General features: G+C 41.3%; 1 long non-coding RNA gene across 1 annotated transcript; it reads right to left on the bottom strand.

Moving 5' to 3' along the window:
- Window positions 1-2,376: 2,376 nt before the first annotated feature.
- On the bottom strand, window positions 2,377-17,017 carry LOC132493036 (uncharacterized). Its single transcript, XR_009532951.1, has 3 exons — window positions 16,886-17,017; window positions 16,257-16,405; window positions 2,377-2,671 (listed from the first exon to the last, which is right to left on the bottom strand). It is a non-coding gene; the product is annotated as an uncharacterized LOC132493036 (long non-coding RNA).
- Between the last annotated feature and the right edge of the window lie 19 nt (window positions 17,018-17,036).

Raw genomic sequence — 17,036 nt, 5'->3', positions numbered from 1 at the left:
TGGGCCAGGTCATCCCTGAAGCCAGCACGTTCTCTTCACTGTCTCGGGCTTGGTTTCATAAAACAAAAAAATTCCTTTTTGGTTTAAGGTAGTTTGAGTTCCTTTTCTGTAACTTGCAACCCAAAAGCCTTCATTAACACAAAGCTTCAACAAGTAGCCTGTGTGGTAGAAAGAGAAAGGGCTAAAGATTGAGACAAATATAGTTTTTCCACTTAATAATTATGTGACTATTAGCCTCTCTGAGCTTCATTTGCCTTGTTTGCTATCTGGGAATAAAAAGAGCCCACTCCTAGAGTCAGACTGTAAGCTTTGGAAGGACAGGAAATATGTCTACCTTTCTTGTTATGTCCCTCTCACATGAGGGTCTCATGACCTGCTTAATGCGGGAAGGGCCAGGGGAAGGTCAGAGAGACCTTCCTGCTTCTGCCATTTTCTCGGACTCCTTCAGCTTAAAATATTCAATATACCAAGACATCATATTTTAGGATAGCATGTCCTAAACCCTATCACTTGAAAACCAGAGCTTGGTTTGGCAAATGTTCCCATAGTTAAAGCCAATTCGTTGACCTTTTAGTGTTTCTGCTTTCACTTACTTTTTAGCCTCTAAAATTCCTAACTTCCTCATCCATTTATTGTTTTCTAAATGCCCTTTTATCTTTTATTCAGCATTTTTATTGTGAGAGTCAACCAAGATATCTAGACTGCCATTTTGCCAGAAACACAAGTCTCTGACTGGTAGTTTTATTTACTATTCCTACAGACTTCCACTGTTTTCATTCAAAAATCTTTCCTTTATTTAGCGTCTTCTATCTTTATTATTGTTGAATATTTTAATGTTTTAGTCTATATGATTTTCCTTCTCATATTTCACGATTAATTTGTCTAAGTTTTCCCAGATGTCTTAGAATTTTCTAACCTTTGACTAAAGCAAGTAAGTGGTCAGGAGTATGAGCAATTTTCATAAAATAATCAGTAAAGCAGAGTAGTTAAGACCATGAGTTCTGGACCCAAACTTCCTGTGTTCAAACACTCATTGCCACTTAGCTGTGAGACCTGTACCTTGAACTTCCTCATGTGTAAAATGCAGGCGATAATAATAGTACCCTCCTGTTAGTATTAAAGAGAAAACCACAGGCCCAAAATGGCATCACTTCTGCTAAAGACCATGATGCCAAACATAGATTTAATACCTAACCCAATTGCAGTTTCAACCTTCCCCAGAAATGTAATCTTAATCATCCAGTCTGGAATTTTCTGGTATCAAGGAGGTAATCTGCCACAGATTACCTCTCCATTCTCCCCCATCCACAGAGGAATAAGAGGCAATCTACATGATAAAACCCTTGCCCTTCTCTCCCCTCCCCCCAAAAAGATATCCTTTCTTTTCTTTTGCTAATAGCTTCCTCATCCCACACCTCTTCCTCAGAGTGCCTTTCTGTTTTCTAGATGGGATGGATGCTGCCTGATTCATGAATCATTCGTTAAGGCCAATTAGATCTTCAAACTTACTGGGCTGAATTTTTTAACATTAGGGACTGAATTAGTTAATATATGTAATGCTCTTAGAACATAGCTTGCCACATAGTGTTATATTTTTATACCATTAAAACAGTAATATGATTAAGTTATTAAAATTAGTATAACTACCTGGCACCTGTCAGTGACAACGTTTATAAATTAGTAACTTTTTTTCACATAATCCTAGAGGCCTGTGCTTCATTGGCTGCAGAAACCATATAAAAGCCATACCCATACGAAACTTAGAGAAACCAGACCTAAGTGTTTTATATAAAAGAATTAACACTGAACACTTACTGTGCCAGGCATAACAGTAAGGACTTTCTATGAATTATCTCATTTTTTTTCTAATGTCACTGTGACATAGGTAGTATTATTATTCTCATATTACAGTTGAAGGAATGGAAGTTCTGAGAAGATAAAGTATATGATTGGGCCACCCAAGATGTGTGTATCTTGCTTTCTGTACACCCCCTGGTCAACCAGTTCCTGCTTCACCTATACCCTACTCACCTAACTGACTTTCCCTCTTAATTATAGATCCTAATCAGTAAATGCCTACATACTTGCACCTGGTCCCAGCTAGTGATAGTTCAAAACTTTCGATCAAAACATCTCCACTATGATAGCTTATCAAAGGAGCAATGAGGAGAGCGCTCCTCTGCTGGTTTCCCTGGTAACCAGTGAGCCCACCTGATGTCAATTCCTCCTTTGACCGCTAACCTTCTCTCCCCTGAAGCGAAGACTGCTGCCATGTCCTGCCAGCCATCAGCTGCACACGGTGGGGTGTCACTCCAGGACCTTATTTCAGACATGTAAGATCCCCCATCCATTAAACCATTGATGTCTCTGTTGCTGACTCTGGTCTCTTCCTTCGGTCTTGAGGCTGGGCAAGTACAGTGCTTGCAGGCCTGCTGGGTGCAGCCCAGCATAAGGGGACTTACTTAGGCTTGTGATGGAGGAAGGCCCGGATTCAAAGTCAGGCTGTCAGACCTCACAGTGAGTATGTTTAACCAAGAAGCGGGCAGCACATCTCGAGTCAGCTCACGCTTTCATCCCTTGAATTCATGGGTTTGGTTCCACGTTGCTGTTGTTTTGGCAGCTGGATAGGACATTAAAGACTCCTTTGTCAAATGAATCCTGTCCATTTTACCTAGGAGGAAATTGGGGCTATAAGTTTGTGACTTGGGCTCCACAATTAGAAGTGGCAGAAATGAGGCCTTCTAACACAACACTCTAACACTTATTCATTTACTTCCTTAATCCTGAAGCCAAAGTTTTATTTATTCACGCCATCTGAATTCACACCATCCGAGTTATTTGATATGTAAATTATAAATGTAACAATAATAAACTTATTTAGGTGAAAACGTTTTGAACTTGCTGGATTTCTATATTAGTAAAACAAATAATACAAAATCAAGCAATTTGAACAAAAGTATCGGGCCTCCCTGGTGGCGCAGTGGTTAAGAGTCCGCCTGCCGATGCAGGGGATACGGGTTCGTGCCCCGGTCTGGGAGGATCCCACATGCCGCGGAGCGGCTGGGCCCGTGAGCCATGGCCGCTGGGCCTGCGCATCCGGAGCCTGTGCTCCGCAACGGGAGAGGCCACAACAGTGAGAGGCCCGCATACCGCAAAAAGAAAAAAAAAAAAAAAGTATCTTCAAAGGAGAAATAGGTATAATAGATTGGATTATAATGCCTCCATCATTAGAGCCACACCATCTTTCTAATATGCTAGAGGGTCATGTGAACCACCTGGTTAGCAAGAAAAAAAATGTTTCAAGCCTCAGTAAAACTTCCTCCTTCCACTGAAGCATACTCATCGTCTGTGAACAGATATAGCAAAATACAATAGAAATAAACTAAGGCTGTCCTGAATGAGAATGGGAATTACCACCTCCCAGACTCAGCTCATCTCACTAGTCCCTTGAGTCTCAGGTACCAGCAGGCCACTTGGCAGCCCCTCCCAGCGAAGTTAGTCCTCATTAACAAGAATGAAGATCAGGAGATTCTCAAATTAATTCAGGTCTGGACGTGCTATCTCTGAGACTGGGATGCTTATGGTGTTCTAGCTAGCTAAGTGTTTAAGGGCTTCACTTATTCCAGCCTGAAACTTCCACAGGGAAGGGAATTTGCCATGTTCATCTTTGTCTCCCCAGCACCTAGCATGGTCCTAATGCTTAGCGGGTGGGCCATACCTGTCTTTGGAATGTTGTAAAGGTTAGACAAATGAAGGAGTCAATGAGTTAATGGATGTGAGTGAGACTGAAGGTCAGGGACAGGATGGTTCAGTTATGGCATCTTCCTTCTGTGGTCACAGACAAGGTCTGTGTGAAAACAGCGGACGATTTAAGTTTCGCTCAAACTCAACATAAACCAGCAGTGAGATGTGGCTGATAAAAAAATTATGATATAACCTTGATATTGAGTTAACAAGAGTATGATACTCAAAGAAAAATGTTTGTAGGGGATTCTTCACTCCTACGGTCACTTCCCAAGCTTTCCAAATGCCATGCTCAAATCCAAAGGAAACTGATCTTTCTTTCCAAGATAGACTCTCACCCTTTTGTCCTGTTTCTTCACATGGTTTTCTTCCACCCATAAAAATCCTTTCCATCTCATCTTTCATTTCTCCGTTGTCCTTCTTGGAATACTCTGCTGTTCCACAGTCCCAAGCCCCATGCTCCCAACTTATCTCTATATCCCCCAAACCACTATTACAATATTATAGTACTTAGCTTTTTTAATCTAATATTTTCACTATTTATGTTCTTGTCTTCTTTATCAAAAGAATCTAAACTGTAAAGCACTGATCAAAGGCAAGGAATTTTCATTTTTATTGTTGTACTTGCCTCCATGTACATTTCACATCCATTAGATCATGATCTTCTAAAGGCCAGTAAGAGACCCATTTGTTTTATTTTATTTCTCTTTAAGATACACACTGTACCTAGCTCGTTGTTCTGGGCAAAAAACAGATGTTGCTTGTCTGATGGTTGACTCAGGTATAACTACAAGCCACAACAAGAGGAAGCTAACACACTAGTAAGGAACAGAGCATACATACACTGCAAGCCAGGAGCCACGTTTTGAAACCTCTCTTAGTATGCAGACATACAGATCTATTTCCCGATTACATACTTTCATGTGCATAGATCAAACCAGAGTTAAGCAACTAAGGACAAAAACAGATAGTTCACAGGAAAGGAAATACAAATGGCTAATGAAATAGACAATGATGTGCCATCTTAGTTAATAAAGAGGGAAATGCAAATGGAACAAAATGAGACACCATCATTTGTCTACGATACTGGCAAAAGGCAAAGAGACAGATAATATTCAGTGTCAGCAATGGTGGGAATGTAAATTTTAAAGACTACAATACTGATCAAAATTTTTAAAACACACATTCCTTACTAAATAAGCCCATTTTTAAGAATCTACTCTTCAGAATAACTTTTTCCATATTGCCAGGATATTGGCTGAAGAATGTTCACAGTGCCATTAAATTTATATTAGTAGAAATCAGAGATAACCTAAATATGTCAAAAGTGAGATGTTTAAGTAAATTATATTCATACTCTGATGCTATATAGCCATAACAAAGAATGAACCATATCTATATGTGTAGGTATGGGAAAATGATCACAATATATTGTCAAAAAAAAGCAAGTTGCAAAGCAGTAAATGTAGTATAATTTCTTTTTTGTGAGGAAAAAAGACGTGTTCCATGTTTCTGTGTTCATATAAAAACACAAATTTCTACATAACTCTATGCACAAAAACAAAAATAAAAACAAACATACAAACAAAAACAAAGGTCTGGAAAGAAAAACACCCAACTGCTAACTGCGGTTACCCCTAGCGAGGTAAAGCAGGAAGGGCTTTTCCTTTTGTGTATTTCTGTGCATTGTTTAAATTTTCTTGCAACATCAATGTAATACTTTTGACTTTTCTGAAATAAAAAATAAACCCAATTAAAGTAGTTATAAAATATTTGAAGATTCACAAAAGCAGTGATCAAACTTTCAGGAACTGCATGCATGAATTATCTCTTTAAGTATTCTTTAGAACTCTATGCTCACAAAATTATTCACACGTATTTGTGTCAGTTACCAAAACCTGAAATGTGGTAGCATAAAACAGTCATTCCATGTTTTAGAAGAGGTAAGAAAGGAAAAAAGAAATTTCTTTAACACTGTGTACGAAGAATGTCACCTGTTATCAGTAAACAAAGGATGCTGCAGCCATCAAGCCATCAACTGCAGACACCTCTAAGTGTACACCCTGAGGGAACTCAAGGTGGGAAAGAACAGGATACTGGCCCTAAACAGTTAAGGTGCATATCAAAGGAATGATTTTAATGAGCCCAGGCTCTTGCATCTTCCCATACGTAAAGAACGGCTAAATTCATTAACTTGAGATGTCTGGTTTTCTTTAATTAACAGTAATCTTTTGATGTTCCAACTACCTGGATTTTGCAAAAACTCATATATCCTGGCTACTCCTGTACCTCTTTGGCACAGCTCCTCAGAGCTATCTGAGAGTGTGTTTCCCAGGCTTAAGTCCTCAGTAAGTCCACTGAATAAAACATAATTTTCAACTTTTAGGTTGTGTATTTTTTTTTTTTTTTAGTTGACAACACTTTTTTTTAAAGAAATTGACAAACCAAGCAGAGGGCTCTCAGAAATAATTCACCTGATCATTGATTTATGCTAGGGGCCACAAATACAAATGCCAGAGGAGACTGGCAAGTAACAGATTAATGAGGCCAGCTGGGAATAAGACAGCAAGGACCAGATGGACTATTTGGAGAGTGTGTACTGCTTAAAGGGAGCGGCTACTTCAAAACTCCAGCTAAGTGAGAAGACAGATCTGGTGTTATCATATCTTTTAATATTTCAAAGGAAATCAGAAACCAGAATTTTTTTTTTTTAAAGATGTGGGGGGTAGGAGTTTATTAATTAATTTATTTATTTTTGCTGTGTTACATCTTCGTTTCTGTGCGAGGGCTTTCTCTAGTTGTGGCAAGCGGGGGCCACTCTTCATCACAGTGCATGGGCCTCTCACTATCACAGCCTCTCTTGCTGTGGAGCACAGGCTCCAGATGCACAGGCTCAGTAGTTGTGGCTCACAGGCCTAGTTGCTCCGCGGCATGTGGGATCCTCCCAGACCAGGGCTCAAACCCGTGTCCCCTGCATTAGCAGGCAGATTCTCAACCACTGCACCACCAGGGAAGCCCAGAAACCAGAATTTTTAATAGCAATACACCCAGGTTTTACATTTTAACAACCAATTTCTTAAAATCTTAAATTCCATGTTGGAGGACTTCCCTGGTGGCACAGTGGATAAGACCCTGCACTCCCAATGCAGGGGGCCTGGGTTTGATCCCTGGTCAGGGAACTAGATCCCATGTGTATGCTGCAACTAAGAGTTCACATGCTGCAACTAAGGAGCTGGTGAGCCGCAACTAAGGAGACCACCTGCCGCAACTAGGGAGCCCACATGCCGAAACTAAGGAGCCCAAGTGCCACAACTAAGAGCTGGTGCAACCAAATAAATAAACAAATAAATATTTTTAAAAATAAATAAATAAATGCTATGTTGGTAAACATTGCACAAACCAAACAAAACACATCTCCTAGCTGGGTGTGGCCTGCAGCCTCCCATTTGCCATTTTTGGGTTTCACTGTCTCCATAGAGTTCTAGTGGACTAATTCTGACAGACACATCCTTCATCACCCAGATCAGTTCCCTCTTCTTCCATTAATACTTTGGCCATGGTATTATAGAACATTAGAGTTCAAACATATTTTTTAAAATCTCATTAAAATATCAATTTTTTATGGTAACAAAATACATAGAACATAAAATTTGCCATTTTAGCCATTTTTATGTGTACAGTTAGGTGGCGTTAATTACATCGACAATGCTATGCAAATGAAGCAGGAGGGAAAGGGGCAGAGCACAAGCTTTAAAAAACTGACATAGCCATAGGACATGACAAGGACTGGTTAGAACCAACTAGGTCCAAGATGGCAGAAGATTCGACTTCCAGTAGACCTTGAGTCTCATTATCCGCTCACTGTAATACATTAACAATATAAATGACACACCCACCAGCGCCATGATAATTCTGAGGCCAACCATAAAAGGTAAAAAAGTGAGCGGTGGGAGATTGGGATTGACATATATACACTAATATGTATAAAATAGATAGCTAGAGGCTTCCCTGGTGGTGCAGTGGTTGAGAGTCCGCCTGCTGATGCAGGGGACGCGGGTTCGTGCCCCGGTCCGGGAAGATCCCACATGCCGCAGAGCGGCTGGGCCCGTGAGCCATGGCCGCTGGGCCTGTGCGTCCGGAGCCTGTGCTCCACAACAGGAGAGGCCACAACAGTGAGAGGCCCACGTACTGAAAAAAAAAAAAAAAAAAAGATAGCTAATAAGAACCTGCTGTATAAAAAAGTAAATTAAATAAAATCCAAAATTTCAAAAAAAAAAATAAGAAAAGTGAGTGGTGGCCCAGTTCCTGGAAATTCCTGCCCCTTCCCTGAAATAACTGGAATAATCTTCCCATTCATTAGCCTATGAAATTACCCAGTCCATAAAAACTAACCATGCCATATTTTGGGGCCTGTTGCCTTCTGAGATGTCCCACACTTTGTCTGTGGAGTATTTTTCTCTCTAAATAAATCCACTTCTTACCTATCACTTTGTTTCTCACTGAATTCTTTTTGCAATGAGACATCAAGAACCTGAGCTTCATTAAGTCCTGAGACCAGATGTGTGATCTCAATTAAAAGATGTGGGTTCAAGTCTCAATCTGGGTTTTGGCTGGGTTCGAGTCCTGGGACATGGTTTCAAGTCCCAGTCTGAGTTGCACAGTTTCATTACCATCACCACCAGCTCTTTCCAAAATTTTTTCATCACCCCAAACAGAAACTCTGTACCCATTAAACAATAACTCCCCACTCCACCCTCCCCCAGTCCCTGGTAACCTCTGATCTATTTTCTGTCTCTATGAATTTACCTATTCAGGGTACCTCACATAAATGGAATCATATAATATTTGTCCTTTTGTGTCTGCCTTATTTCACTTAGCTAAATACTTTTAAGGTTCATCCACGGCACAGCATGTATCAGAACTTCATTCTTGTTTACAACTGAGTAATATTTCATTGTATATTGTGATTCATATTAGGAAATATGTATTTGTTCCCATTACTAGCACAACAGCTTCTAAAACACTTGGAATTTTATTTTCTAAGTGGTGTGAGAAATCAAGGCTTCTTTTGTTATGTTAATGAGGTGATTTTGGGAATGCCCCTAGGTCACCTAAGAATGGATGCTGGATGCCAGGGGAAACAACCCTGTGATTGGAGGTTTGGAACTTTCAGCTCCATCCCCCTGACCTCCAGAGAGGGGAGAGGGGCTAGACGTTGAATCATCAGCAATGTCTATTGATTTAATCAACTGTGAGTATTTAAGGAAGCCTCTGTAAAAACTCAAAAGGACACGGTTTGAACAGTTTCCAGCTTGGTGAACATGTGATTTGAGAGACAGTGGTACACCTGGAGAGGGCATGAAAGCTCAGCACCTTTTCCCCATACCTTGCCCTATGCAGCTCTTCTGTCTAGTTGTTCCTGGGTTATATCCTTTTATAATAACCCCATAATCTAGTACATAAATGGGTTTCCTGAGTTCTGTGAGCCACTCTAGCAAATTGAACCCAAAGAGGGGGTCATGGGAACCTCTGATTTACAGCCAGTTGGTCAGAAGCACAGGTAACAACCTGGACTTCTGATTGGAATGTGAAGCACAGGGTAGCCTTGTAGAACTGAGCCCCTGACCTGTGGAATCTGATGCTATCTCCTGGTAGGAAGTATCAAAATTGAGTTAAATTGCAGGATACCTAACTGGTGTGAAAGCATTGTTTGTTGGGAAACCCCCCTCTGCTGCCACTATGGAACTGTCTTCAGAACCATTTGTATGAATATAGCACATTTTGTTTACCCATTCCTCTGTTAACGGACATGTGGGTTGTTTCCACCTTTTGGATATTGTGAATAATGCTGCTATGAACATTTGTATAAAAATATGTTTGAGTCCATTTTTTATTCTTTTGGGTATATACTTAAGAGTAGAACTTCTGGGTAATATGGTAATTCTGTATTTAACTTTTTGAGGAACTGACAACCTGTTTTCTACATCAGCCACACCATTTTACATTCCTACCAACAATGCATGTAAATCCCTCATTTTTAAGATGAAGAAAGCAAGGGTAAAACTTGTTAGATAGCTTGACCATATACACAGAAAGTCAACTGCAGAGCTGACAACAGAAACCAAGTATCTTGACCCCCAATACAGTCCTCTTTCAAAGGTTAACTCCACTAGGATTTAACTCAGATGACTAGGCAAATGGCAGTATTGTCTACACAAAGAGTGGGTCATTGGAAATAGATCAATTGATATACTGGAAGAATTTGAATTAAGTTCTGGATTTTGCTCTCCATAATGGAGAGAATTTTGTTTTTCTTCTTCAGGTCTAAGCTCTAAGAGAAGAATAAGTCATACTTGTCTTAAACCTAGTACCTGGGCCTCCCTGGTGGCGCAAGTGGTTGAGAGTCCGCCTGCCGATGCAGGGGATATGGGTTCGTGCCCCGGTCTGGGAGGATCCCATATGCCGCGGAGCGGCTGGGCCCGTGAGCCATGGCCGCTGGGCCTGCGCGTCCGGAGCCTGCACGTCCGGAGCCTGTGCTCCGCAACGGGGGAGGCCACAACAGTGAGAGGCCCACATACCGCAAAAAAAAAAAAAAAAACCTAGTACCTAATTGTACAATAATCATAGAAACATTTTTGTATCATTATTAGTCTTAACAGTCGGAACTAAGGTCTTTTTTTAAAAAAAATTCCTTGAAATGCAATAAAGACTTATTTTAGAGGAGTTGGAAAATTCAGAAAAGTGGAAAGGAAAAAGAAAGGGTCACCTAGAGAACTGTCAACCTGAAAAATACTCACTTTTTAGTACTTTTTTCCATGCTTGTTGTCCTAAACATGGTGTTTTTGTTTGGTATACATGGTCGAAATTATAGAATCTTAAAGCTTAAGAAAATTATTACAATTTGGGGAGTAAGCTTAAAAAACAGAATAAGGAAAAGTAGATATTACAGTCTAGGAAAGCACCCAACATAGAGTTAGCACTCCTTCCTACCAAGTCTCAGCCCTCACAGTCTTATGACACCCCTTTTGGTGGTATGTTCTTACTTACCTGTCCACATGGAAATGAGTTATTTACCTAAATGTAAAAGCTCCAAGGACATGGCCACACGATGCACTATTTTGTTTCTCCCTCTGTGCCTCATAGAGTGCTACAAATACAGTTGGTACTCAGTAAAGAACTTCTGACTGATTATTACTGATTTTGTACCATCTTCAAGGTTAACACCCCTCAGAGTCTCCATAAGGGGTAACCCAATTCAGGCCCTGCGGACCCAGTCTTGGCAGGGCTTTACACTCCACAGAATTTGGTTCCATAATGAAAGATAATTTAAAAGTCATTTGAATCTTTACTTCCATTACTTGAATACTATAGGTAATTCAACTTGTAACCCACAGTAGCACTTCTTTTTTTTTTTTTTTTTTTGCGGTACACGGGCCCCTCACTGCTGTGGCCTCTCCTGTTGTGGAGCACAGGCTCCGGACGCGCAGGCCCAGCGGCCATGGCTTAGGGGCCCAGTCGCTCCGCGGCATGTGGGATCTTCCCGGACCGGGGCACGAACCCATGTCCCCTGCATCGGCAGGCAGACTCTCAACCACTGCGCCACCAGGGAAGCCCAGTAGTACTTCTTAAAACCTCCTTGGCCCCATTCTTTTCACTTCAGTACATTTCAAGTCCACAGCTGACTTAAAGGCCCATTCTCAAAATCTTCACCAAAAATTCTCTCTCAGCTTCATCCCTTGTGGTTCTTGGTTTTGCTTTTCATCCCCTTTATCTTCTATTTCTTCTTCCTTTCAGCCAAAAATTACAGCCATTTGTATCATCTTGGCATTCATTCTTACTTCTTCAGCTCAGCCCCTCTCTCCTCAGTCTCTGATTCTCTTTCAGGAAAGTTCAGGAATAGAGCAGGCACACTCAGCCCCTCTCTTGGAAGGAGACCCAGGAGTTAGGACTTGGGGAGAAGAAGGCGGAGGAGGTGGGATAAATCTTATAATGTACTGGGCTTTCTTTTATTCTCATCACGCAATGAAATTCTCATATATTATTTACTTGGGGTGGGCTACATGAAAGTTCTTTGGAAAAAAATGTGACAAGTTGTAAAGGTAAAATGATGAAATTTTCTTTGAGGTTGGAAGTCACGGCCTACCCACCCTCTCCTCTTTGGGGTGTCACCCTGAGGGCATATAATAGGCCTCATAAAAATGGTCTGATCTTTTGATCTTACAAAGCAGAGTCACAGGCCTTCTGACCCTTGAAACTGTAAACATTTACTCTGGAATTAGCTCAGAGGTCTCTCATGGGTATAATGAGACAATTACAGGGTACATCATCTTGTCTCTCACAGAGATAAGTTTTCATTTTTCTCTCTTCTACTTTCTGCATAAATCTGTGTGGAAATTTCTCCAAATTTTGTATTCACCTTTGTGATATCTTATATGCATGTTATCACTGATAATGCTTACCTAATAGTAAAATTACATTCTCTCTCTCTTCTATATTGGTACAGAGGGGTCTTTTGTTGGAGTCTTTGTTTTCTTTCCCCAACACTATGATATGGTCCTCCAAACAACAGTTATGTCTGTTTAACAATATTTCTTATTTCATCTCTTCCCCCAGTCCAGTAATACCCAAAGTGCACTACTCCTAGGTGACAGCAGACTTAAGTAACACTTAATACTACTTGACATGGGTCGAGTAGGTACCAACAGATAATCACTGAAACTTTTTGTTCTCCCTGGCTATCTCTGTATGCAGAGACTCAGAAGGACAGAAGGACAGTGGGACGGAGTTCAGAAAGTGTGACTGAATATTCCAGGATAAGGGATGTAGAGCTACCACTCATCCAGTTCTCAAGCCACAAACTTAGGATTTTGCCTTAATTTCTCTTTCCCTCAAACACAACATCCAATTGACTCCACACTCAATCCACATCCCCAATTCATTCAGTTCTTCCATTTTCACTACTTCTACCCTAGTTCAAGCCCACCATGCATCAGCCTCTAACTGCACTTCCTGTTTCTACTCTTGTTCCTCTCTATAGCAGCTGGTGTAATCTTTTATAAAAATATAAATCATAAAATGCCACTGCCTACTCTTTAATGGCTTTTCATCATACTTAAATTAACATCCAACTCACCTGAAAAGCCCCAAACCTCATTTTATACTTCTCTGCTTCAGCCACACTTGCTTTCTTTCTGTTTCCGCAACACACCAAGCTTGGTTAAAATGTACTTTCCCCTGGTTTTCACATGGCTCCTTTTAAGGACTCAGTTTAACTTTTACCTACTTAGAGAGGACTTACCTATTTATTCTAAAGTAACCGCCCAGTTGTTCTCCATCACATTGCTGTGTTTTATCATCATGACACATTTCTAGTTGTTTCTTGTGTGTATGTATGTTTTCAACTGCTCAAACTTTTGTTGAATGGATGGTAAGCCTTACTCTTCCATTTCCTATATGGGAGATAGGAAATACTGAGCAGGGATCAAAAGTCTAAGCACTTGGGGCTTCCCTGGTGGCACAGCGGTTGAGAGTCTGCCTACCAATGCAGGGGACTCGGGTTCGAGCCCTGGTCTGGGAGGATCCCACATGTTGTGGAGCAACTAGGCCTGTGAGCCACAACTACTGAGCCTGCGCATCTGGAGCCTGTGCTCCGCAACGAGAGGCCGCGACAGTGAGAGGCCCGTGCACCGTGATGAAGAGTGGCCCCCGCTCGCCGCAACTGGAGAAAGCCCTCGCACAGAAACGAAGACCCAAAACACAGCCAAAAATAAATAAATAAGTAAATAAAAAGGTAATGTGAAGTTCTTTAAAAAAAAATGTCTAAGAACTTTATTTCAGATTTTTCTTTAACTTCCTCACAATAGCTATTTTATCTATTGTCAGTTTTCTCCATCGTGATTACCTCTTACTATAGAATGGCACGGGGACTTGCAACTAACTCCGTATGAAGTCTTGAAGAAATAAGAACACCAAAGAATGGGGTAGGTGTTAGTGAATTCAAACAGGAAAGGAAAGTATGTTGAATCCCTATGGCCTCCTATAGAGAAGAAACAAAAAGAGTCGAAGTAGGAGCTGATAAATAACCTGGGACTAACAACGGAAAGGCCCATGGGACTTCCTAGTGCCCGCCACTGAAACCTCTGAACTCAGATCTCACCTTCCTACTGTCCTCATAGCACAACATAATCCTGCCAGATCCGTACTGAAAACTCACCATCACCACCTCTCTCCCAACCAAACCCTTCAGATTCAGACACAACTCTCCAACTCCTTTTTGAGAAGTCATTCCTTAAAACTTTAGTCCACCCAGAACTCTCTTCTCTGACCTCCTTGTCTCAAAAGTAAAATCCAATTGTGGAGCTCATTGGTCTTTCTTTGTCTGTTTATCTTTACCATTACTTGGGGGGGGGGGGGGTTTGCTTGTTTTATTTTTATTTTTGCTCTTGTCTTAATCTTAGAATCCTATGTAGCATTGAACACAAGATACCCAGTAAGGTTTTTGGGGTTTTTTTTTGGGGGGGGGGGTTGGATTAATTGAACAGATTCACACTCTAGCTGCCGTTTGTACCCTCAAGGACAAAAAAAAAAAGAAGGAAAAACTAAAAGGAGAGGGAAGAAGAAGGTGTGAGAAAAACAGGGACTCTAATATATAGGGAAAGGAAGCAGGGGTGCAGAAGAGGGAAAGGACCCAAAAAATCAGCTTTCATTGTGAAGACTTAATCACAGTTTATAACATGTTGTCAATCTGCTAAAATGGAAGTTGACAGGAAATTGGCAGAAACAGGGAAATGGCCACAGGCCACGTTATACTCTTGTGTTAAATCTTTCCACTGCCTTGCCTTATTTGCAGCTACCTCACGGTCTCAAAGCCAGGTAGATTCTGATTTGTTCCTCATGCAAGTATGGATTTATCAACAGACTGATTTATACATAGCTAGAAAGTAATAATCATCTGTGGACATCAAACCGGATGAGCCTTCCTCTATCACCTCTTTCTTTTTACAAATCAAAACTTACTGTGGGATATAAGTAAGTTTCAGTGCAATAACATGAAATCTCAATATCTCTTGTACAGTCATAACCGAAGTGGTTTCTGCCATTCCTATCCAGAAACTAACTCACTTTGAAACCACTCACTTGGCCTATCAGGTAGATCAGTGTTATTCACTGCTATTTCCTAGCACCTAGCATAGTGCCTGGTACATGTCCTGTGTGCAATAAATTTTTGGATACTGACTGATTGGATTAACAAATAAATGATGGTTCCAATCTCTGGTGCACCCTTAGGTGACCTTAAGCCAAAGGTACAGACATACGGGAAATACAGGATGGATTTTTAAAAAGGACATAATTGAGGGAGAAGATTACCAGAGTTTTGCTGCTTTGTTTATCTCCACCTAAAATTCATTCCACGAATAGAAACTGAATGCCTTCTATGTGATAGGAAGTGTGTTATACCCTCAAGTACAAATATAAAGATACAGACCCTGGATTCAATGTGTGCTTTTCCATGACTACATCATAGCTTCTAATCACACTCTGTTTCAGTTACTAGACTGTAACTGTCAATGTATCTGTCTTGCCACTATATTGTAAGCTCTATTAGGACACTGCCCATCACACAGTAAGCACTCAGTAAATAGCTGGTAAAGCATCTGCTTAAAGATGCCTTACCAGCTATTACCAATTTACCAATGGAAATTGTAGCCTACTAGGGGGAAAAGACATAATGAACCATATAAAGTCAGGATTCTTAGTTTTGAGAAAGAAGAGCTAACTCTTGCTGATATAGCAGAAAAGGAGCATGTTGAAGATATTGGGTGGCTCTCAGAATTACTGGAAGGTAAAGAGAATCATGGCAGACGCCAGGCCTCCAGGAATAATGCACAAAATCAATGCAGAACTAGTCCAGTGAGGAAACTGTCTCCATTGCAGTTCCCCACCCATGCCACTTCTGCATCGGAAACTCAATCTTGCAACCACTGAGAAACTGCTGTTGCTGACAGTGTTGCCAACAAAGTCAGCCATCTCTGCTGCTACTCCTATCAAATGCCAAAGAACCAGAGAGCACCCGTGTCCATTGGTAGCTGAACCAAGGTTGGAAAGACAAGTTGAGCCTGGATCGTGAAGTGCTTGAACAAAGGCATAGGCAGTCACCAGAACAATTTATTCCTAAACCAGATTCCCCAATCAAATGAGTAACCAAAAGCTAAATGTGCAGTGCTTGCTTTTTGCCCATGGTGGATGTCAATGAGTATTTCCAAGTTTGGTTGAAACAACAGATGGGAGTCTGCAAATTTAGGACAGACTGCCCCACTTAATCCCTATGATTAGTCATGTCTACATTGATAGCCTTACCTGAGATCAGAAAGTACTATCTCTCATAACATATTTTTGGGAATACAACTATGATATCGTGGCCCTTATGTCATGAAATCTGGGTCAGTTACCAAGAGAATCAACAACATTTAGATCTGCAACATTTAGAGTGTTGTGAAGGGGGGTGGACTCACCAGGATTTTAAGTGCCCTGGATCCTTTTCAACTGAAGGTTTCCCACCCAAATGAGGACTCAATCTTTGTCGTTCTCTTGCATCAGCCACGGGTTGCTACAGGTCACTTCGGAGTTTCTTAGCAAAAACAAAATGCAATCTGTAGGAGCACTGCAAGTCAAGACAGGTGAGTAGAAGTGGCTCCAAGGGTTGAAGAGGAACTTAGCCAAAAACTATCCAAAACAGGTTAATCCATCTGAACTGGGACAGCAGACACCAAGGAGGAAAGGGACTAGGTTAGACGTATGCAACCTCGGCCTTGCTGGCTATACTTGCCTATGAATAGCTACCAATTCTTCCAAGTCACCCCGCCACCATCCCCCCGCGTCCACTCGGATAATCTCTTTAGGCACGTTAGCTAGCCAGAGAAGCAGGGAACCTGTGGAAGAGGATGAGGTGTTATTTGGGGTATAGAGATCATGGATGTTTTACGTATGCACTTAATGAATTTGTCGAGCCCCTCACCCCCGCCCCATCTTAGGCTGGGTCACTCGGAGGAAAAAAACCCTCTTTCCTGTACCTCCCTTTATGCTGTCCTCGCCTGCGACTTCTCCCTCTCACTCTGAGCCGCACGCAGCCTCCGTGCCTCACCTGAAAACTACTCTTCAAAGACTTCCTTCCGGGCCCAGCAAAGCCCGGCGTACTCGGTATCGGGAGAGGCAGAGGTGCTCGCTTCTATACAAAAAAACAAAACTGCCCTTTCCGAAAAAAACGGAAAACTGCTCGAGCATTCCGAAGGCTC

The sequence above is a fragment of the Mesoplodon densirostris genome, chromosome 7, assembly GCF_025265405.1.
Source record: "Mesoplodon densirostris isolate mMesDen1 chromosome 7, mMesDen1 primary haplotype, whole genome shotgun sequence".
NCBI classification, from domain to species: domain Eukaryota; kingdom Metazoa; phylum Chordata; class Mammalia; order Artiodactyla; family Ziphiidae; genus Mesoplodon; species Mesoplodon densirostris.
This window is presented reverse-complemented; position numbering and strand designations above follow the sequence as displayed.